The sequence below is a fragment of the Silene latifolia genome, chromosome X (assembly GCF_048544455.1).
Source record: "Silene latifolia isolate original U9 population chromosome X, ASM4854445v1, whole genome shotgun sequence".
Taxonomy (NCBI): domain Eukaryota; kingdom Viridiplantae; phylum Streptophyta; class Magnoliopsida; order Caryophyllales; family Caryophyllaceae; genus Silene; species Silene latifolia.
Window position 1 is genome coordinate 304,620,207 of NC_133537.1, and position 23,975 is coordinate 304,644,181.

Consider the following 23,975-nt stretch of genomic DNA (forward strand, 5'->3'; position numbering starts at 1 on the left):
CCTTTTCACTAGCTTCCACAACTTCATCCTCTACTTTCTTCTTCGGTGCTTCATACCTTGTACCACTTCTCAAGTGAATGGCACTAACCGTTTCATGTCTAGGGGGATTACTTTGAGGTGGTAATTGCCCCTTTTGTCTTTGTGACCTTGAAGATGCTAGTTGAGTCAATTGTGTTTCCAACATCTTGGTGTGACCTAGAATGTTGTTGATGGTGGTTTCCTTTGCTTGGCTATCTTTTTGCATTTGAGTGAAAAATTCTTGTTGATTCTTTTGCATTTGGAGGACCGCTTTTTGGACATCAAAGCCTTGGTCATTTTGGTGATTGTATGGATTTTGATTTTGGTAACCTTGGTTTTGATTGTAAAAGGGTCTTTGATTTTGGTTTCTCATGGGTGGTGGAGTGTATGTTGTTTGAGGGTTGTGAACATTTTGGCTTTTGTATGAGAGATTTGGATGGAATTTGGTGTTTTCATTGTAAAAGTTGGAATAAGGGGTACCACTCTTGTATGCTTGGAAAGCATTCACTTGTTCATTTGTTCCCCTACATTCACCTTGGTCATGTCCCAAAGTTCCACAATTCTCACATATCCCACTTGGGATTGATGAGGATGTCGTCATGGCATTAACATGATGCTTTGATGATTTTGAATTTTCCTCAAGTCTAGCCATAGCTTGTTCAAACTTCAAGTTGATTGTGTCAATGTGAGCACTAAGTTGAGCACCCAATTGAGTAACGGAGTCCACTTCATGCTTTCCTCCTCTAGTAGCCTTGCGAGGTCTACTATATTGTGAGTTATGGACCGCCATTTCCTCAATCTTGTTCCATGTTTGATTGTCATCAACTTCGGTGAACATTCCATTTGATCCCATATTGAGAATGTTCCTAGAATCTTCATATAAACCATTCCAAAATTGTTGCACCAAAAACCATTCGCTAAGTCCATGGTGAGGACATGAGCGACAAATTCCCTTGAACCGCTCCCAAGCTTCATACAAAGACTCTTCATCCCTTTGCTTAAAACCCGTAATTTGAGCTCTTAGCATGTTAGTCTTTTCCGGTGGGTAGAATTTTTTTGTAGAAAGCTAGAGCCAACTTCTTCCAAGAATCTATTCCAAGGGTGGCCTTATCAAGACCCTTCAACCATTGCTTCGCGGTGCCGATTAAGGAAAAAGGAAATAAGACCCATCTAATTTGGTCTTGAGTCACGCCCGTTTGAGAGATAGCATCACAATAGTCGCAAAAGGTTTCCATATGAGAATGAGGGTCCTCACTAGGCATCCCCCCGAATTGGCTCCTCTCAACTAGTTGGATGAAGGCGGACTTGGCAATAAAATTTCCGGTGAGATGTTGCGGTGTAGGAGTACCATTTGGTAGATTCTCCTCGGTGGGTACGGAGTGTGACGAGAATTTTGGCATTGTAGGTGGATTTTGTGGGGTATTGTATAATGGGTTTTCTTCTCCTTCTATTGCGAAAGGATTGACAAACTCACTAGTGGGTTGGACAACTTCACTAATACCTCGTAAATTCCTCCTAACAACTCTCCTATTGTTCGTCAAGGTTCTTTCGATTTCACGGTCAAAAGGTAACAAATCACCTTGTAACCTTCTAGACATGCAAAATATCAAACAACTCGAAAATGATTAGAACAAACCTTGAGGAGTTTTACTTCCTCAAGGCGAAGAAAGACACAACTAATGACAATAAAAAGAAATCTAAATCAAACAAACACCGTCCCCGGCAACGGCGCCATTTTTGATGCGATCCCGCTAAGTGTTCACAAATTAAGATGTGGTCGTTGGTCACGGTCGAATCAAAACACAATTTATAGCTCCACAAGCAACTCTACAATTAGTAAAGAGGCAAGTAAAGGTCGGATCCCAAGGAACGGGAGTTGAAATGAGAATTCTATTGTAACTAGTGGTGTCTAAGGGGTGTCACAAATTGGGTTGATGTAGAAGGTTACTAAACTAAAATAGCAATGAAAAATAAATCAAGCAAGATGAATTAAAGGGGTGTAAACAATTGATTAAAGGCACTAGGGTGTCATGGGGTCATAGGGGAATCATGGGATATGATCATACAAACATGTTCTCAAATTATAAGCAAGCAATTATTGTTGTGATGGATTGAGTTGGGTTATATCTTACAATCCTAGGAAAGTTTGGGTCCCGGAGCCGAATCGATTAGATTGTACAGCACCTACAAGTCGACTTAATCTTCCCTACTCAACAACATGCATGGTCTAATGAAACTCGAGTTGGGTTATGTCTTACAAGTCTCATTGAAAAGATAGAAGATGATAGTAAATGCAAGGATTCATAGGCTTAGCATTTCATCAAATATAACATGTGCATGAGTTGAGATCAAAACAAGCAAGCAAATAAAACATGAAAGCATATTAATTTAAGCATGAATCATTCCCCATGTTGGTTTCCCCTAATCACCCATTAACCCTAGCTAAGAGACTACTCACTCATTATCATGTTGATCATGCTAGCAAGGTTGTCAATCATACCAACAATATGAAACATGATGAGTAAATGAAAGTAATTAGCAATAATTAAAAAGGGATTAAGAGATTATACCTACTAATGATTCCAATAACAAAGCAAGAATAATAGAAGTACTTGAATGCTTGATTGAGAGGTTGTCAATCTCCCAACAATAACCCAAAATAATCTTCAATTACCCAAAATAAATGATGAACAAAAGAGAGATTAAAGAACTAAAACTTGGATTAAAACTTGATTAATACTTGATTACAATATTAGAGAGATTTGATTGATATTAACTACACTAATTATTGATAAGAAGAACATGCTCCTCTAATTAGACTAATGGGGTATTTATAGTGAAAATTAGGGAGGATGCATTAGGGTTAACTAAGGGCTAAACTAGTAATTACACTTTTTAAGTTGAGCAAGGAGGAGCCGGTATTTTCTGAGAGAAGGGCTTCTCTTTTCGTAGCTTGGAGAAGACAATCCGTCTTTGTCTTTGGAATCCGGGCGGAATGGGGTCGGGACGGGCGGATTTCGGCTTTGGAATCCGAGCGGATTCATGGGAATCCGGGCGGATTGTGGAGGGGGAATCCGAGCGGATTGTGGCAAAGACGCTCGGATTGTGCTGGGGCTGGACGGACGGATTGGTGACAATCCGCTCGGATTGTCAGTCAGCAACAATTCTTCTTCTTTTTCTTCCCTTTTCTTCATAAATTCCTTGGGGATTTCCTTGGGGACTCAAGGATCTTTTCTCAACATTGCTCTTCTACTATGATATGTACAAAGGCCTTCTAATCTTGTCTCTCCTTGATGCTTGGTCATTGAATTCGATCAATTTAGTCTCGTTTTGCCATGAAAATGCAAGATTCTTACTCCTTTCCTACCAAGGGATCAAAATCTCAAAGAATATGCAAAACAAATAACTAAAGATAAGAAATGATCCAAATAAGCACTAAAAAGCATGGAAACAAGGCTAATTCGGGGGCTAAATATGCGCCAATTATGGTCACATCACCCAACGCCACTCGGGATTTTTCAAATCCCTTCTCTTGTTACCCTTGAACTCAGACCGTGGTTGTGCTTTCGTCGAGACTACAATTCTCATAATAACAACAATGCCTTGTTTCACCTCACGAATTTGAAGAAAGTTAAGGTGGGATTATATCCTTGGAATTCTCATCTTTTGGAAAAGCTTGTATCTTCTTCCCCTTCCCTTGAAGATTTATTCTTCGAGGACCTGTATGTTTTGAGGCATAATCTTAACTTATCAAGCCCGAGTTTAAAACAGTTGAATATGTTCCTCAATGATCCCATTAAAGTTGTGTTAAACACAAGAAACTTGGACTACTTGAGCGTTTGCGTCTACACAACCAACAAATCTTTACCGTACCAGGTTTCTTTTGTCAATGATCACATTCAACGATAAACTCGATAATATCTTCCTACCTTCCGACCTTTACAGTGTTATTTCCAATGTTATATCCCTTACCACAACTATTATTATAACTTAGGGTTGCTCCGTTACTAACAGCAACCACCTTCAGACAGTTGACTCATTTGAAATTCATGGTTGGGTCTGCAATGACCAGTGAATTCACCAGTACATTCAACTGTTTGGAATTCCTACAATAGTGCCTTGCTTTAGAGGTCCTTACCTTGGACTTTACCAACTGCCGGTATCTAGTCGACCAGCATTGGCCAATACCTGGTTTGCCACCTCAATCTCTGGTAACTAGGGTCAAGAGGATTGAGATAATAGAATGCACCTTCGTGGACGGCCTTAAGACAACTATATTGGGTCTACTCAACTACTTATTAGGTAGTTGTAAAGTTTTGGAGTTGCTAAGAATCAATATGATTGCTCCTCGTTCAAGTTCGCATAATAAATATGAAGGAAATGAGAATGAGTTACGCTTGATCGAGGAAGTGATCAAAGTCCCCCAGAGTTCTCCATTTTGCCAAATTGAAATCTATGGCCTCCATTACACTGTCTGCGGAAAGTCATATCCTTCCACGGAATCACTATTACATTATTAGTTTTGCACCAAAACCTCGATGAAGGTTTAAATTACTCTTTGCAAGCTCAGTTTGATCAATTAATTTCAGTTTTTCTCTCTTTAGGTACACGTCTGTATCTTTGTTCCATTAAACGTTTTTTTTTACTCAGTTCAAGTTTTACGGTTTATTTTTGATTTTCCGGTAACAATTTTAGATTTCTTGTTTTTCATCATTCATTTTGTATTGGTTTTCTTAAAATTTAGAGTCTAAACTTGCGATTATTCCAGAAATTCGATTAACATAGCGCTTCATTCGTTCAAACTTCAATGCTTGCGTTTCGTATTTTGCAGATTGAATTCTTAGGGGTTCCCAAACAACTTTTTGGATTTGGATTTGGAATTGAATATCCACATTTCAATATCCAAAATTAGATTCATGAAATTAAAATTATTTCCAAGTATCCAAACACTACCTAAACTTGTTTGGTTGCCATTAAGTAATTCACATTTCCCATGAATTAAGTTCCTATATGTTGTTTGGTTGGAGCACCTTAATTTCCATGATTTTTTTATAATAAATACTGTTTTATCCTTCTTAACATTAATTACTCTCAAATATAAAAAAATAATTAAATGCTTTGAACAAGGGTAGAATAGTAATTATCAAATATAAAGCATGTAGGCATTGAGAATGACCAAGGGGGGCTAGGTAAGCCAATTCCTACATCATGTGGGAATTAAGTTCTTGTAGGAAGTTCCAATTCCTCTATTTTAGTTTTAAAAAAAAGGCAACCAAACAAGTGACTACAATCCCAATTCATGTTGTGAAATAAAGGGGGAAGAGAAATTGTAGAGAGAAGGTAAGGGGACAGAACTATATATTATTCCATTATGGAGGGGTATATATACACATACAATGAGGGCAGAGTTTCCATAAGATAATACACTCTAGAATATTCTAAGATATGGACATCCATATAATATTATACTATAATATTTCATAACACTACCCCTTGGATGTCTATCACTGAAAAAGATGTCTCGTTAAAAACTCCGTGGGAAAAACACTAGTGAAGGAAAAGAGTACACTAATATTCAAACATGCATAACAAGCTGTCTCGTTAAAACCTTTCCATGGAAAACCCAGTGGGACAAAACCATGGCTAAGGAAAAAGAGTACATCGCGTGTCAACTTCCCCTGCGGATTATATAACTTGATAAATCTTGAAATGAACCATGCTTTGACTTAACTTCTCGATCATTGAATAAAATCCATTGTAGTTGATAAACTTGATATTTTCAAATCCTTGATAATTTAAATCTTCATATTTCTTTAGAACTCACTATCTGGGTGTGTAGTCATTTGTGATGACTCTTGGATCTTCATTTCAAATAATATTTCCACAATAGTGATAGAGAACTTTTTGATAGATGACATAATATTATATGTTAATAATAACTCATCTTAATAATCATATCGTATCAATGCGCTTACTGTGCTACCTCGTTAAAAACCTTGTTAGGAAAAACCCATTGTGACAAAAAAACCTAGTCGAAGGGAAAAAGAGTATAGCCATCATTTCTTAACTTCTTATCTTAAGAAGAATCAATCTGATAATTATTGAATAAATAATCCAATACCTTTGAGCGATTTCTTTACTAAACCACATATGTATGAATTGACATTCTCATTGTAGACTTTGACTACATTATTTTCCAATCGTTATGGTACTTCTGGACCATAAACTAATTTCACATGTTTAGCATGAAGCTCATTTAAATCATTATTCATATGCTGCGACTTCAAGTTAAGATAATAATAATTTCCTTCAAGTAAACTCTACATGAGTTTAAATATTCCATTTTGGAAATAATCACGATAACCTTTCAATCGTGTCGTAGAGGTTCATATATCAGGAGTTACCAAAACTCAATTAATCACCTATCATCATTTAATAATGATCGTTTAAAAGAGGCTCCTATACGGAGTTATCCTCGTTGGAGTATCTCATAAGATAACATTTCTCTATTTTTAAAACATTTATTAACATGTGGATGCATATGATATGAAACAAATTTATAAATAACATATTCTAAAACAATGCAATAACAATAATGTAAATAATAAAACTAAATGCAATGATGAACTTACTATCTATATGCACATGATGATGACTCAATAATGCAAATTGCAAACTGTACAGTTTCTTTTTCCAATATTCATAACTTAAATTGACTTCAGGTCAATGGATGGATTTCAGGTCCATGAGCTCATTCATAATCATTGATTATATGTCGACAATAAAATTGGACTTATTTATAAGATCCCCCATTATCTAGTCCATTATATTCCGCGCGCAAATGCATATCGGTTCCTTAAATATATCGATATATAATTTCAACATCTCGCGATATTGTCAGTACTGATCTATAATATCTGAATGTATATGGTACCATTCCTTTTCTATATAGGCCATCTATTATCATTCAGATATCTATGTCACTTTCAGGACATCCAAATTTTTTTACTCCATAGGAGTACCAACTGCAATGTTTGCCATTTTCTTATTACTTGAAATATGTGAACCGATATGACTTTCACACTACCTTTCATGTGTGGTTATTGTTCAATTTGGCAAGAATATACTCTTTCATTACATATATTTTCTATGACTAATTTATAGCTCGCTATACCACATATAAGGCTAATCTGTCTATAATTAAATCATAGATTTCAATGTATGAACATTTTTTGATAAGGTGATGAAAGTGTGGGAAATAAATCTGTATACTTCCCTTAAACTAGAAGGATTATAACGATTTAATAAAGATGATCTAAGGTCATAAAATAAAATACATAAAAATAAGTAAAAAGATTTAGAATTAACCTTCGGTCCTAGCAAATATGGCCTAAGAACAATATCAAAATTGATATTCGCCTATTAGTTGCACCCAAGACGATCTGAGATATGCCCTTTGATTATGCTAGAAATCAATCTAAAATTTTCTGTAAAATTTTATCGTCTTTGTGTTTTGTGATGAGAAAGAGGAGGCTAGGTCAAGAAAAAGCATTAGAGTAGAAATAATTCTCTACCTTTCTTTTATATAGACCGAAATTTGGAGTCAAATTAGGAAAGAAAAATCTCCCTAATTTTCGGCCAAAACAAACCGAAATAAGGAGTGAATACTCCTTATTTTTGGTCTTTCCAAAAATATATAATATGTGTTGAATTGTCATCTAGTGAGGATCGAACCCATGACCTCTTGGTATGTGTACCCTCACTATTACCACTATGACACATTCAGCTTGTTGATATTAAATACAACTGATTATATTTAACTACGAATAAACAGATTAATTCGTCCAAACTAACCTTATATATATTTAATTTAAATATAACTTATTATATTTAATTTACGAATTAACAGTTAATTCGTCTTAACTTAATATTATTTAATTTTCATTAAATAATTATCTCATCAACACATTGACTAACTTTTTAGTCATTTTGGGCATCAATGTAATTATATTTCTATAACCACATTTCTCAAATACATCCTATAGGTGTGACCTTTAGGGACCAGTTGATCACCGCCATCTGTATGATAATAACGTCAAACTTTCTAGCAAGCCAACCGTTATTAGGTAAACGTTAATCAACTGATTAAATATACGAAGTATACCCTTGTGAACCTGTAAGAGATTTACAAATGTTATCACACTAATTTGTGGAGGACACAAGCTCCAACAAACTCCCACTTGTCCTCACAAGTGTATGTGCGATAACCGATTCTCATATCCTTTAAAATTTCTCCCACTCAATGTAAAACAATTTGCAAATCCGAATTCACAAAGGTCGTATTTTACAAGCGATCATTATCAAGAGTGGTTTTGCCGACTAGAGAGTAACTTAACTGATAAACGAATCAACATTCGAGCATGGCCATGCATTTCAGTTACAACTCCTCGAGTGGCCCTGAGAAATAACTATACCTGATAAGGGATAGATATTTTCCTCAACTCGAATCCTGCAGACGTAAGCACAGTATGAAATGACCCAGAAAAAATCTACTTAGCCCGATTACGGTGAGACCGTGAGAAAGAAACCAAAGTCACCCAAAAACTGCCTTAATCTCAAGAGACAGTTGATAGTCAAAAGAATCGACTCTAGGAACACAATGGATGTCCTATCCACGACCTGGCACCGAATGTTATAAAAACATTTAGGACTCCATTACGTTGTCACAAAAAGTTGTCCTACGAGGTATCGTCATAATCTCGCATCTGTGATCGATCAGTCAACCGTTTGACTTATGGCTCGTTGAACCCACCATCAATCGACTGCACAATATAATAGCCGGAGTTATCAGCTCACATTTGTAACACCCCGCGCTTTCCCTATATTTTTAAATAAACTTTTAAGTAATTTTTATTAAATAATTATTATTTAAAGCTTATTTTCATAAAATATCGTCTTAGCCGTGTAACGGTAATGATAGTGTAGATTTTAATAATATTATTCTCCGTCTCGAGTTATAGTAGACTTGGGACGAAAATTCTAGTGGATACCGACTCATTTTGAGTTATTGGGCTTATCTTGACTCATGGGCCTTTTTCCCCTCTTTTCTCTACACAAAACCCTCAACTAAACCCTCACAACTTCATCTCCCTCATTCTAATTTCTGAAATTCCTCAACAAACACTCCACCATTGTTAAACCCTTTGCTCTCAACCCTAAAATCACCATAACTCACTCAACTCTTCACCAATCTCGTTCCTTTTCGCGCCATTCTCTTCCTTTTCTCATTTCCCTTCTTTCTAAGTAAGAAAGTCACAATCTTTTCCTCTATTTAGAAATTCTCATCTTACAAGGATGTGGATTCTTGACTTAATACCTTTATTTTTGTGTTTAGGGAGAACTTGGACAACCCGGAGGAGGATAGCTACATCATTGACGAGTCTTTAGAAGATTGAAGTGCAAAAAGGTAACGGTGATGGGTTACTCGAATTTTATGTTAAAATTTATGTGCTTTGTTTGTTAATTTAACCTTTCAAATGTTGAAATCTGATTTTTGTTGTGTTCTACTTGAATTTTGGTTGGATTGTATCCTCATATGAATTTCTCACATGTTTCATTGAAAGTTTCATTCTTTATTGCTTTAAATTCGTAATTGTTGGATTTCCGTCTCAAGTATGTTGTTTTTCCAAGTTAGAATCATGCTAGGATACGTAAACAATTGATGGGAAACGATTTTTGTTGGTTTCAAATGGTTTGGAAGTGTTTTGCTTTGAATCCGCGTGTTTGTAGTCCCAGTAGGGTGTGGCCAGTCTCTTGACCATTTGGGAGATCCTGTAAGTTTTGAACATATTTTAGAAAGCTTTGTAGTCAGTAGGGTGCCGAAATGGTCTCTTGACCGGTGGGAGTACACTGAAGGTTTTAGGTGTTTTTGAGTTTTGGGCGTATTCCCAGCCGGGTGACCGGCAGCCGGGCGACCGGCTGGGAGTACACTGAAGGTTTTATGTGTTTTTGGAAATTTGGCTGTATTCTCAACCGGGTGACCGGCAGCCGGGTGACCGGCAGCCGGGTGACCGGCTGGGAGTGCACTGTAAGTTTTATTTAAATTTTGATTTTGGCTTGTTGTCCCAGTAGGTGGGCCGTGAAATGGAGTCTCTTGGCCGTGGGAGTCCCCTGTGAGCTCCTTTTCACTTGTAACCTCTAATGATCAATGGTTTATGCATGTATCTTCTTCCTTATTGGTATTTGGTTAATATAAGACTTATTGATGTTATGTTCATGTAAACTATTGTTACTCGTACTTGTGATCGGAGTGTGACGTTTTACATTGTGTGACTACTCGACATTCCTCATTTATTTGCCCTCGGACATTGGGTCACGATTAGGTGCCATTGTCTCCGAGTTGGGCTATCTTCCTTCCGCCTCTTCGGACTTTGGGGTACGGCTAGGTACCATGGTTCCGATTTGGGGTTACTCGACCTTGGGGCACGGCTAGGTGTCATGGATCGAGTCTTGGATACGATTTGGGATTGTATGTCGAATCGGGTGTCGTCCATCCCGAGAGTCGGCGATTTAGACTAGGACCGTATTATGATCGTCGTCCTACCGGGAGGTTGGAGTCTAGGGGTTTGTCTTGTTTTGAGTCAATCCTTTGTAAATGTCTTGCTTGTTACGGTCATTGGCGTGTTCTTATATACGAGAGTGCACGTCTTCTATGATTGTTTGTGAGAGTCTTGGTCCTATCGGATACTAGTGGTGAGATGCAAGCCCCTAGTTGCGATATGATCGCCGGGATTGATGTTCCCATCCGTTCTTATGGTGAGATGCAAGCCATAAGTATGAATGTGACATTAGTAGCCACGTCCCGTGCTATGGTTGTTAAGAGGTTTTCAAGTAATGGCTATTGGTTTCCATCCATGTATTTTCTATTCAATTGATCCGTTGTTTACCTTCTTCCTATGATTCGATGCCTAATCTCATATCCATGTTTGGGGTTACCTTGAATGCATGTTTAATATAATGTGCCATGCCTATCTCATTAAGAATGCAATGTGCCTATCTCATTATGATTATCGTTTATATTCCCTTGTTCATATTATTCAAGTATGATGCATGATCAATATGTTTAATTAAGTTCTTGCTTATGTGCATTTTGACATATTGTGGGAGAACCACTGAGTTACTCCCCCATTTGATCGTGGCGTTCATGTTTACATGAATGACAGGTTCGTGATGCAGATTATGGGGAAGACGTGTGAGCTAGCGAGAACGTTGAACCTTGGACCTTAGTTATAGTTTGCTTAGACTCACCTATCGTTAGACTTGTGTTTATTCGTGGGATACCTTTTCCCCAACGCACTTCGTTTTTCTTAATTGTAAAACTTATTCATCTTACTTTTCATTTTCGTTTGAGCACTTATGGTGGATTTCACACTTTAAACTTTAAAGGTCTTAAAAATCTCGTAATTTCCGCTTTAATTTTGATGCCCTATCGAGGGGTGTCACACATTGGCGATTACGGACCAAAACAAATATAATGTAATTCAGTTCACTTTGTGGCGTTCAATGTTGTCAGTACAATCCACATGAAAAACAAAATATTATATATAAAACGATGAAGTTATAAATAGTATATGAAGAAGATAATGTATTAAATCCATAATCAAGTACTACAACTCCGGAACACGTTTAATTCCCATGGCAATGACGTGCCCTACATGCTTATCATAATTCAATGATTCAGTAGTAGAATCTGTTACAACACACTAAGAGTGAAGACGAAACGGACTGAGATCCGTTTGGAAGCTAGCATCTGCGTAACCGGTTGCGCATAGCTTAGTATCTCCTCCATAAGTCAATACCCAATCCTTAGTCCTCCGTAGGTACCTGGATTCTTTTGGTACCGACTTGTCATACTCAATGCATATGCCACGTCTGGACGTGTGCATATCATGACATACATGATTGATCCTATAGCTGATGCATAAGGAACACGATTCATGCGTTCAACCCCTTCAGGCGTCGTGGGTGACTGAGACTTGCTCAACTATATCCCACACGTCATTGGAAGGTTCCCCTTCTTGGAGTTGGTCATCTTTGAACCTCTCAAGAACCTTATCCAAATAAGACTCCTGACTAAGTGATAACGTCCGTCGTGATCTATCTCGGTAGATACGGATTCCCAAAATGCGCTGTGCCTCACCCAGATCTTTCATCTGGAAATGGTTCTTCAACCATTCTTTAACCGAAGAAAGGAGAGGAATGTCATTCCCAATCAAGAGTATGTCATCGACATACAATATCAAGAATACAATCTTGCTCCCACTCGACTTGATATATAAGCATGGTTCTTCGACCGATCGAGTGAAACCATACTCTTTTATCACTTGGTCGAAACGATGATTCCAACTCCGAGAAGCTTGCTTAAGTCCATAAATGGAACGCTTAAGCTTGCATACTTTCTTAGGATGTTTAGGATCTATGAAACATTCGGGTTGCACCATGTACAACTCTTTCTCCAAATAATCGTTTAAGAAGGCGGTTTTTACATCCATTTGCCAAATCTCATAATCATGAAATGCGGCAATCGCTAAGATTATCCGAATGGAACGTAGCATGACTACAGGTGCAAAAATCTCATCATAATGCAATCCTTGCACTTGAGTGAAACCTTTTGCCACAAGTCGTGCCTTATAGATATCTGGTTGCGCGTCTACAGAACGCTTTATTTTATAAAGCCATTTGCACTGTAGAGGTTTTACCTTATTAGGTAAATCAACTAGATCCCATACGTTATTCTCATACATGGAGTCCATCTCGGATTGCATGGGTTCGAGCCATAGTTTTGAGTCGGAACAGGCCATGGCACCTTTATAGGTTGCGGGTTCATTACTTTCTAGAAGTAAAACATCATTCTCCTCGACCATACCAATGTATCTGTCCGGAGGATGAGAGTCTCTACCCGACCTCCTAGGTTCCTCAGGAATATTAACCGTATCATCAGTTGGAGGTACAACTTCCTCCATCTGCTCCTCGGTTGTTGGTTCTGGAATCTCCGACAACTCGAAGGTTCTATTACTCGACTTGTTCTCGAGAAATTCTTTCTCTAAGAACGTCGCACTAGCCGCAACAAAAACTCGATATTCGGTTGGCGAATAGAAGTAATGACCAAATGTTCCTTTTGGATAACCTATAAAGTATGTCTTGACCGATCGCGGGCCGAGCTTATCCTCGTGTCTCCACTTGACATAAGCCTCGCAGCCCCAAACCCGAATAAAGGACAAGTTAGGTACCGTTTCCTTCCACATTTCATATGGAGTCTTGTCGACTTTGAGCTTTAGACGGACTTCGGTTAAGTATAAGAGCGGCTGACAAAAGAGCATAACCCCATAATGATTCAGGCACTACGGTGTGACTCATCATGGATCGAACCATATCAAGTAAGGTTCGATTTATCCGTTCGGACACACCATTTAATTGAGGTGTTCCAGGTGGAGTTAACTGTAGAGCGATTCCACGATCTTTCGGTGTTGATCAAACTCATTTGAAAGATATTCGTCACCCGATCGAACGGAGTGCTTTAATCTTTCTACCCGTTGGTTACTGTACCCTATTGCGGTATTCCTTGAATTTCTCAAAGGACTCACTTTCATGCTTCATTAAGTAGACATATCCGTATCTACTCAAATCGTCAGTGAAAGTGATAAAATATCTATAGCCATCTCTAGCGGTAATTGACATAGGTCCACATACGTCCGTATGTATGAGTCCTAATAGGTCACTAGCGCATTCCAACACCTTTGAAGGAAATTCGAGTCATCTTGCCAATGAGACATGATTCACACGTGCCATATGTAGAAAATCCGAATGAGGGAATAGTCCCGTTATCGACGAGTTTCTTTACGTGTTTCTCATTTATGTGTCCCATTCGACAATGCCATAGATAGGTTTGATCTTTGTCACCAACCTTTAATTTCTTATTATTCATGTGTAATACTTATGTGGTTTGATCTAAGATGTAAATTCCATTCATGGAAACCGCTTTGCCATAAATCATTTCATTAAAAGAGAAAATACAACTATTATCCTTTATTGAAAATGTAAAACCGTCTTTAGCAAGTACGGAAACAGAAATATATTCTTAGATAAACTGGGTACATAGTAAGTGATTATTTAAAAATAACTCAAAACCACTAGGGAGTTGGATTACATATGTTCCTTTCGAGGCAGTAGCAACTCGTGCTCCATTCAGACTCGCAGTCCACATCACCCTTTTCGAGAGGTATGATGTTCTTTAGGCCCAGCAAATGATTACACAGATGAGTACCACAACCAGTATCTAGTACCCAAGTTCCGAAACTTGCATGGTTAATCTCAATCATATGAATATAAGATGACATACCAACAGGAACGACGCGGCCTGCCTTGATGTCCTCACGGTAGACGGGACAGTTCCTCCTCCAATGTCCAGTCTTGTGACAATGGTGGCACTCTATGCCACCGCCCTTGCTCTTTGTCTTGCCCTGTGAGCCACTAGTCTCACCAGGCGCACTCTTACCGTTTCCTGGCTTCTTAAACTTTGGCTTACCTACAGCTAGGTCGCCATGAACCTTGCCCTTACCTTTACTCTTGTTGTGAATCGTGAGAACATCCTGCTTCATGCTCCCACTCAATTTCATATCCTTCTCGGTGCATGCGAGAAGGGAGTGTAGCTCATGAGGACTCTTTTTCAAGTCATTCATGTAGTAGTTCGCCCTGAAAAGGGCAAAACCATCGTGAAGAGAATGAAGCATTCGGTCAATGACAATGCTCTCACTGATTCTACAATTCAGTGACTCCAGTTTCTCGACATTCTCAATCGTGTGAAGAATGTGTGGGCTAACCGGTTGGCCCTTCTGGAGTTTCGCATCAAAGAAGCGACAGGTATATTCATAAGTAACGATTCTCGGTGCCTTTGAGAACTCGTTAGTGAGCGTGGTGAAAATCTTGTTTGCACCTTGGGCAATGAAGCGTCTCTGCAAATTGGTTTCCATTGCAAAGATGAGTACGTTCTTTATCGCACCCGCTTCCATAACGAAATCACTATAAGCGAGTGACTCGTTGATTCTGCATTTGGGCCGGGTTGCCGTATTGGCTCGATTAAATACGAGCTTACCGTCGTGATGGCGGCATTCCGTAGTGCCGCCTCGGTCCGCAAAATTGGACCCATCATTCTTGATCGAGTGGGTGATTCATTTGGTCCATGAACATTTTAAGCCGGAGACGAACGATCTAGTGTGGCACTAGGCATTGGGATTGCGTTATTTCCGGCCATTTGTTTTACTTGATATTATTGATAATAAGCGTGTTCTACACTGCGAAAGAAGAATAAAATAATAAGCATGCATCGTTTTTATTTTAAGTCTAATGAACTAATGTCATAACGCGAAGACTCAAAAACATTTATACAATTGACCTTCCTCAAGAATTATATAAATGACCCCAAGACTCAATTCTCTATAAATTGATAAGCTAACTTGTTAGCTAATTCTCCGAATTAAATTCTGGTCGATAAATTTCGTAAATTCTATCTTTAGTCAATCATAATCACGAGAAACTCTTCGGACTATGATGTTGAGGTAAACTAAGTCAACACAACTACTTACCCAACGTAGAAGGGGTCATATTAGGCCTACCGACGAAGAAGGGACTCATAGATGTTTGCCCTTATAAAGACTAATCTCAATTTCCATTTTAGAGGAATGATCCCATCAACTATTTTTAATTCATTTTAAGTGAACTATAATCTAGCATGCGAGAATGATTTAAACTAAAGTGATGGCTTATAGACAGTGACATCTGCATGTTCATGAAAACTAACATAAAACTATATGAGTCAATTTTCATGCATTTTAGTAGTAGGTGGTTTGGTTTTAGGCGGAAAATGATGCAATTACTAACATGTGAATGAAAAGCAATAAAATGAAAAACGTAAAAAAAAAAGTAAAAGTCCTAGTGTGGCCTATCCTATCAAAATGAACAATAAATACAAGTTTGGAATCCATCCTTGGACCCGAGAAGCTTGTCTTGATGTTCCATCTTGATCCATGTAGCGGGAGTGAGCTTGAATCTTCATCTTTAGTCTTCTTTGAAATTACAATAATTAAAATTACATAATTGACCTATTAATTACATTCTAATTTCAAAACCCAAAACTAAAATAAAAGAGATTCGAGATCTCATAATTACATAAAAATTATGTTTCCTTCATTACGAAAACATAATTGACTAAGGCCACACTAAGTATTACAAATTACAATCGATTGCAAAATTAAATACGTAAATAAAATTCATTCATTCGATTCATTCAACATAATTAAAAGCATCAACTAAAAAAATTAAACATACATAATACAATAAATTAATTATGTTGATTAATTTATCCAAACCACCTATTTAAATTAAATTAAGTGATAATTCCGCAATTAATCACATTAATTTCAATACTTAATCCATATTAAACTTGTAATATGAATTCTATCCGTCTAAATTTTAAACCACTTTAAAATAACTCGGTATCTTTAAATTGTGAACCGATTCATAATAACTAATTGGCCAAAATAAAAATAAAAAAACAACCTTTTTTTTTCTTGTTTGGTCTCGGCAGAACCAAATAAAAGAATTTTTTTTTTTATTAAAATCCCAGCTCTCGGCTGGAAAAGGAAAACAACCATAAAAATTTTTTTTTTTTAATTTATCCGGCAATAAAAAATAAAAAAAACTTCCCCCCCTTTTTTTTTATGCGGCAAAAAGAAAAAAAAAAACAAAACTTTCCTTTTCTTTTTCTGATTCGGTAATCAAAAAAAAATTTCTTAAAAACCGTTTTTTTTTTTCTTTTCCAACGGCAAACCCTAAAAAATGAGTCGTCAAAAAAAAATATTTCCCTTTTGCGGCAATATGCCCTAATTCAAAGATTTTATGAAGAAAATATTTAAGTTGCTATTAGGACATGATTTAGCAAAAGCATTAACAAACATGATTAATCGTATATGCTAAAACTATATAGCAAAAACAAATTCTTACATCAATGACATGATATGATACTATATGTATTTTAACTTAATCTGCATTAAATCAAAATCTACCAATTCTTATATGATAATTTTAACCGATTAAAACAATGATATGATCTAAAGAAATTGGATATAAATCATCAAACAAAAGGAAAAACGAAAGAAGAAAAAAACAGGCCGAAAGATAAAAAAAAAAACGGCCAAAAAAAATAAATTTTTTTTTTTTTTTTCAGCCGAAAAAAAAACGAAACCCTAATTTTTTTCGAGAATTAGGTTATTGTTTACATACAATTTTTATGAAAATCATCAAGATTAAAATCGTAGCCTAGTGCTCTGATACCACTTGTGGGAAATAAATCTGTATACTTCCCTTAAACTAGAAGGATTATAACGATTTAATAAAGATGATCTAAGGTCATAAAATAAAATACATAAAAATAAGTAAAAAGATTTAGAATTAACCTTCGGTCCTAGCAAATATGGCCTAAGAACAATATCAAAATTGATATTCGCCTATTAGTTGCACCCAAGACGATCTGAGATATGCCCTTTGATTATGCTAGAAATCAATCTAAAATTTTCTGTAAAATTTTATTGTCTTTGTGTTTTGTGATGAGAAAGAGGAGGCTAGGTCAAGAAAAAGCATTAGAGTAGAAATAATTCTCTACCTTTCTTTTATATAGACCGAAATTTGGAGTCAAATTAGGAAAGAAAAATCTCCCTAATTTTCGGCCAAAACAAACCGAAATAAGGAGTGAATACTCCTTATTTTTGGTCTTTCCAAAAATATATAATATGTGTTGAATTGTCATCTAGTGAGGATCGAATCCATGACCTCTTGGTATGTGTACCCTCACTATTACCACTATGACACATTCAGCTTGTTGATATTAAATACAACTGATTATATTTAACTACGAATAAACAGATTAATTCGTCCAAACTAACCTTATATATATTTAATTTAAATATAACTTATTATATTTAATTTACGAATTGTGATTAATTCGTCTTAACTTAATATTATTTAATTTTCATTAAATAATTATCTCATCAACACATTGACTAACTTTTTAGTCATTTTGGGCATCAATGTAATTATATTTCTATAACCACATTTCTCAAATACATCCTATAGGTGTGACCTTTAGGGACCAGTTGATCACCGCCATCTGTATGATAATAACGTCAAACTTTCTAGCAAGCCAACCGTTATTAGGTAAACGTTAATCAACTGATTAAATATACGAAGTATACCCTTGTGAACCTGTAAGAGATTTACAAATGTTATCACACTAATTTGTGGAGGACACAAGCTCCAACAGAAAGTGGTATCATAATACATCTTCATAACCAAATGAAAACCATCATTTCTAATTCCATGAACCTCTATTTGATGTATTTCATATTGAAAACAAACTACTGAACTTCAGGTCTAGTTGGGGATAATATACTTGTTTGTTTTTACCAGCTTTTCCTTATCATATTCTCCCCCTAAGGTGGTAAAAACTATCTATACCAGATAGATTTAATGGGCAATAAATCATTATATCCACCTTAATTGTCTTATGCAGTTGGTTTTTCAATGTGCTGAATCACAATGCCCAATTTGAAGACTAACGATCCATATAATAATCAAACTGTGATCTCCAATATCAAATATACTCAGTTTTTGTGTAGTGTCTTGCCTTTAATAAATTTACACGAGAGAGTTTTAGCACTTATATTTTCCTTGGGATAAACTTCAGGTTTATCAAAACGGGTATAATAAGAACCCGGATGGCCTTACTATGTCACATCTGAATTATTTCATGTCAACTTTCTAAGAATCCGGCCAGATAAATGATGTGACATTGGACACAACAAGTGTCTCATATATGTAGGCAAGACTCATCAATGTTACTATAGAAAACATAAATATATCATAAGATCAATAATTATAAATCCACGTTTCGCAAGATTCAATATAGTTTTAATACTATACAAGATAATATTACACGAGTACTATAACTTTAGTGAGCATATAAATTTTTCCGAAAGTATTTGGGGATTTGGATATTAAAATTAATATAGACCCAGGTTTATTTCATGATTACAGTGGTTAACCCACAAAAGTATCTATAGCCATTAAGTTTGTAATATGAAAACATGATAATCGTCACTCATAATTTAAAAATAAAAATTAAGGTAAGACAAATTAAATTTGTGCATTCAAAACTTAAACTACGCAAAACATAACCATGAAAACATAAACAAATGAATTAATTAAAAGATTGGAACTCCGACTTAAACCATAAAGCAATAAACGTTGAAATACGTACATCCACAAAACTATTAATAGCTAATTAATACAAAGGCGTATGAATATAGATCTTAGATTTGTTTATAAGAGAAGATGATGCCTACTGGAAACATGGTTATTTGTAAACAAATGAATCAACATTGGTACGTGTAATAGTTAAATCATTCATCAACGTGCAATAGTCAAGAATTAATATAAATATAATATACTACTTTGTACATAGTTTCGAATTCTTAATAACAGATTAAGAAATTATTTCCCTTTGCTCAGTCGGTTAAATCGGTCATAATTTTAGTATTTGTAAACTCTATGAACTTTGGGTCATAGTTTCATTATCTCGCAAACACTATGAACTTCGGGCCATAGTGTGAATGTCAAATTTTTAACCGTAAATATTTTTCCCTTCTTTCTCATATCGAAATTTTGAGCATATATGAGTCTCACATGACTTTTAAGAGAAATTTCTTTTGATGAACGAATATGGCTCAATAAGGCTTCCCCATTAAGCTCAATTAAGGCTTCTTTACTTGGCTCATCAAATGCCACATTATTAGGCTCAATTAAGGCCGCAATATTAGGCTTGTCATAACGCCATATTCTCGATATCTGCTACAGACAGAGTCTTTATGAGATGTCACATTCACTTCGAGGAATGGATCAAGTTTCATATCTCATTAATTATACTGTTCAACTTCAAGAGAACAAGAACCAATTCGCAAATAAATTTGTCTTTAAAAAAACTGCTTTAAAATCAGCAGCTGTTCATATTCTCAAAGACGTGGACTTCTGGCCACTAGCATTTACACGTGGACTTCTAGCCACTTACATTTATACAATATGAATATATTATGAATATATTGTATTGATGAGACGGTGTTAAATTATTACACACCTTTAAAACTTTGAACTTCAGGCCAAAGTTGGACATATTGCTCATCTTTATCATAAATCTTTTTAGAACTTCAGGTCCAAAAATTATATGATATGTCCTTTTTTAAAACGTGTTTCCCACGTGAATGGAACTTTTCAATAATCAATAGATAATCTATAAGATTGATGTAATAATAATTCTATGCACTATTACAAAATACTTCCGAATGAACTATATGATCAAAGTATATTAATTCCCTTAATACACAATATCAAACTAATTCAGTTCTATTTACCAAATATCGTCCGTCGTTAACTAAAATAATGATGCAAATTCATAAACTCAATTTCGTCGGTGGAAGTTTAGCCTATATGTAACTCTGAATTAAAATCACAAAATTTAATTATTCAACAATTACATGACACGTCAATGTTTGTAATATAAGAAACATTCATAAATAGGTGTATGAATACGTGTTTGGATTTTAGGATGAACCATACAATTTAAACAGGTGTAATATATATAACAAGCGTATCGATTTATATTTTTTTCTTTTACGCAGCTAAAAGGTTAGTAAACATACCTACGCAATACGAGTATCTTAGTTATTGAAAAATAAAATTAGGGTTAGAGACTCGTGCTGATAACGTGTTGTGAAATAAAAGGGGAAGAGAAATTGTAGAGAGAAGGTAAGGGGACGAACTATATAGTATTCTATTATGAAGGGGTATATATATATATATATATATATATATATATATATATATATATATATATATATATATATATATATATATATATATATATATATATATATATATATATATATATATATATATATAAAAGAGAGTTTTTTGAGCGATCGAGAACGTCCACATCATCAAAAATCAATTTAAGAAAGTATAATTTTTGATGTAAAAAATAAAGTGGAAAATCTTTTAATTATTATAATATGTATATTTCCTAAATTATATTTAAGTGATATTTCCAATTTTTATATCAAACTTTTACATTTCATTTGGCAAAAAAATATCGTTAAAAAAATTATGAAAATAATATAATTAGCTTTGTGTTAAAAAATGTTATCATTAGAGTATAAATTTCATATTATTTGCACATATTAAAGATGGTGTACTTCTTAATACGTAAAATTGTGTACGTTTTAGTATGTTTTGTCCCACATTGAAAAATAAGTAGGTGTGGTGAATATACTACATATAAATAGTAGAATTGTCCCACACCGAAAGATTAGTATAAGGTGATGTGATCCTATGATTATAAATATGATGCATATTTGGAACTTATGTATCCACCCAAAATTTTTTGAGTCTCATAAATATTGTTTTAAAGAGCTCTTAAGATTTTTTATCATTATCTACGATATGATATAAAAAATAAAGTGGAAATCGTTGGGAACTACCCGGGAAAGAGTTAAGAACATGAACAAGAAAATAAAAAAATAACTAAAGGTTTTCCTAATGGTAATCTCCTGACACAATACAAAACTAAAGATTTTACTTATGGTTGTCTTCTGAATGCAGTAATAGAGCGTTAATGAGTCGTTATATGTACGATGTAGAGATCCATATCTAATGATCGAGACTAAGTGATTTTACCTTCAAAGAAAAATAATATGTATACAATAGTGATTTTTTAAGAAGAGACATATATTTCTTGATATGTTATATCTTTCACATTGAAAAATAATGTAGACATTATGAACATACTACGTCTAAATAATTAAATTATGTATCTTACATTGAAATAATAGTATACGGTAGAGTGATTCTATAAATATAAATAGGAGACATCCTTGAAACTGATGTATTAATCCAAAATTTTTTGATATAAAAGATATAGACTTTTTAGCATGTTATATGTCCCACATTGAAAAATAATGTAGGTGTTGTGAATATATTATGTATAAATAATAGATATGTCCCATATATATACATTTTCTATATTATATTAAAGTGATGTTTATAATTTTGATATAAAAACTTTATATTTCATTTGAAAAAAATGTATCGTATGAAAATTATATAATTAGATTGTGACAAAAAAATGTTATCATTAGATTGTATATTGTATTGTATTGTATTTTCTCATTATTAAATCGGGTTGATGTCAAAGTAGGTGCAAAAAAATGGTGTACTTAGTATGTTATTTGTCCTACATTGAAAAGTAATGTAAGTGTGGTGAATATACTATGTATAAATATTAGAATTGTCCCACATCGAAAGATTATCATAAGGCATGGTGATCTTATTGATGGGGCATATTCTGCACCGCTGACCAAGTCAACACACTGAGCAAGGTCAAAGATATCCACAGCAAGTCAACGACTTAGATCGCCTAGCCGATGCAGCCCATCGGCCCGCTATCAGGGTCTCGGCATGGCAACCCGCCAGCCGGGGCACATGTCCGCGTACTCACATCCAAGACCCTCTGCCGGCCTGCCGTAGGTTCATCGGCCGAGGGTAGAACGGTCTTTCCACCTAATAAGCCACTTGGCCACTTGGCCACTACGTGCCAAAAGGTGAAAGCCTATAAATACTCCTCAACCTTCATTGAGGAAAGGATCCCACAACTGAACCTAAAATACACTATTCATCTGGTAATATCACCCTTATCTCTCTACAATATATTCCTAGCCAATTAGTATACAACTTATACCTCTAAGCTCACTGACTTGGGCGTCGGAGTGGGTACGCTTGGCACAAAGCCAAGCCCTCAGTTCGTTCATTGTTGCAGGAAAGACCGAGAGAGGCGATAGGAGCGAGGAGGGTTCAACCCAAGACATCATTCTACAAGCCACGGGTGGTAACAATACTTGCTCTGGAATTACACCGGAACAATTGGCGCGTCGTGGGGAAAGACACTAGAAGCTAGTCACATTCATTCCCAAAAAAAAAAAAAAAAAAAAAACCCACCCAAAAAGCTAAGAAAATGTCTAAACAACAAGATGCAGTCGTAGAATCGATTTAAAGCGCATTTTACCAAGATGATACTTTCAACAATTCTCGAGTCATGACCCTCCACCGGTGGAGTAATCCAACCGGAGTTCGGGATGCCATCAATACCCGACACGCCGCTGCCAGCCAACCAGGTCACCATCATGGGACATGTGGTTGACGTAGCCAGGCTGAAAATGCTCCTAGACCTAATTAGTAACACGCCTGCTCACACTGTCACGCCGACGGGAGCGGAAGCGTCCGGGAGACCAGGGCCCAAAACGTGACTCCGAGAAACTTGAACGGAGCACTAGGAGAAGCTGACCCAGCCAAGTCGCCGGGGGAGCCCAAAGTGGGCGCGGTAGACCTAAGTCCTTCCCGCACTCGTGGGAGGACAGCGTCCCCGCCGCACGAACGAGGCTCACCCCGAAGGAGCCAGAGGAGTCCGACTCAGCAGAGTTGGAGAAGAAGTCCGAGCCGAAGAAGGAGCCCCTCCCGCTACGGGGGGAGGAGCCAGGTTAGGGACGCAAGGAGCCGATCGCCGCGTGTCGTTCGGCACATGGTCAAGCAGCCCCTTAACGCCTACGTCCTAGAAGTCCCGGTGCCAAATAAACTCAAGTTGCCACCCCTGTCATACAAGGGGGATGGTGATCCAGTCGACCACGCTGAGGCCTTCGAGTCTTACATGTCGGTATGGGAGCAGCCCGATGAGGTGCAGTGCCGAATTTTCCCAACAACTTTGCATGGGATGGCTCGGAGTGGTACAAAGGGCTACGATGGCT

General features: G+C 36.2%; 1 non-coding gene across 1 annotated transcript; it reads left to right on the top strand.

Annotated features, from left to right (window-relative positions):
- Positions 1 to 938: 938 nt before the first annotated feature.
- LOC141624114 (small nucleolar RNA R71) lies at positions 939 to 1,045 on the top strand. Its single transcript, XR_012533925.1, has one exon. It is a non-coding gene; the product is annotated as a small nucleolar RNA R71 (small nucleolar RNA).
- Positions 1,046 to 23,975: the final 22,930 nt, after the last annotated feature.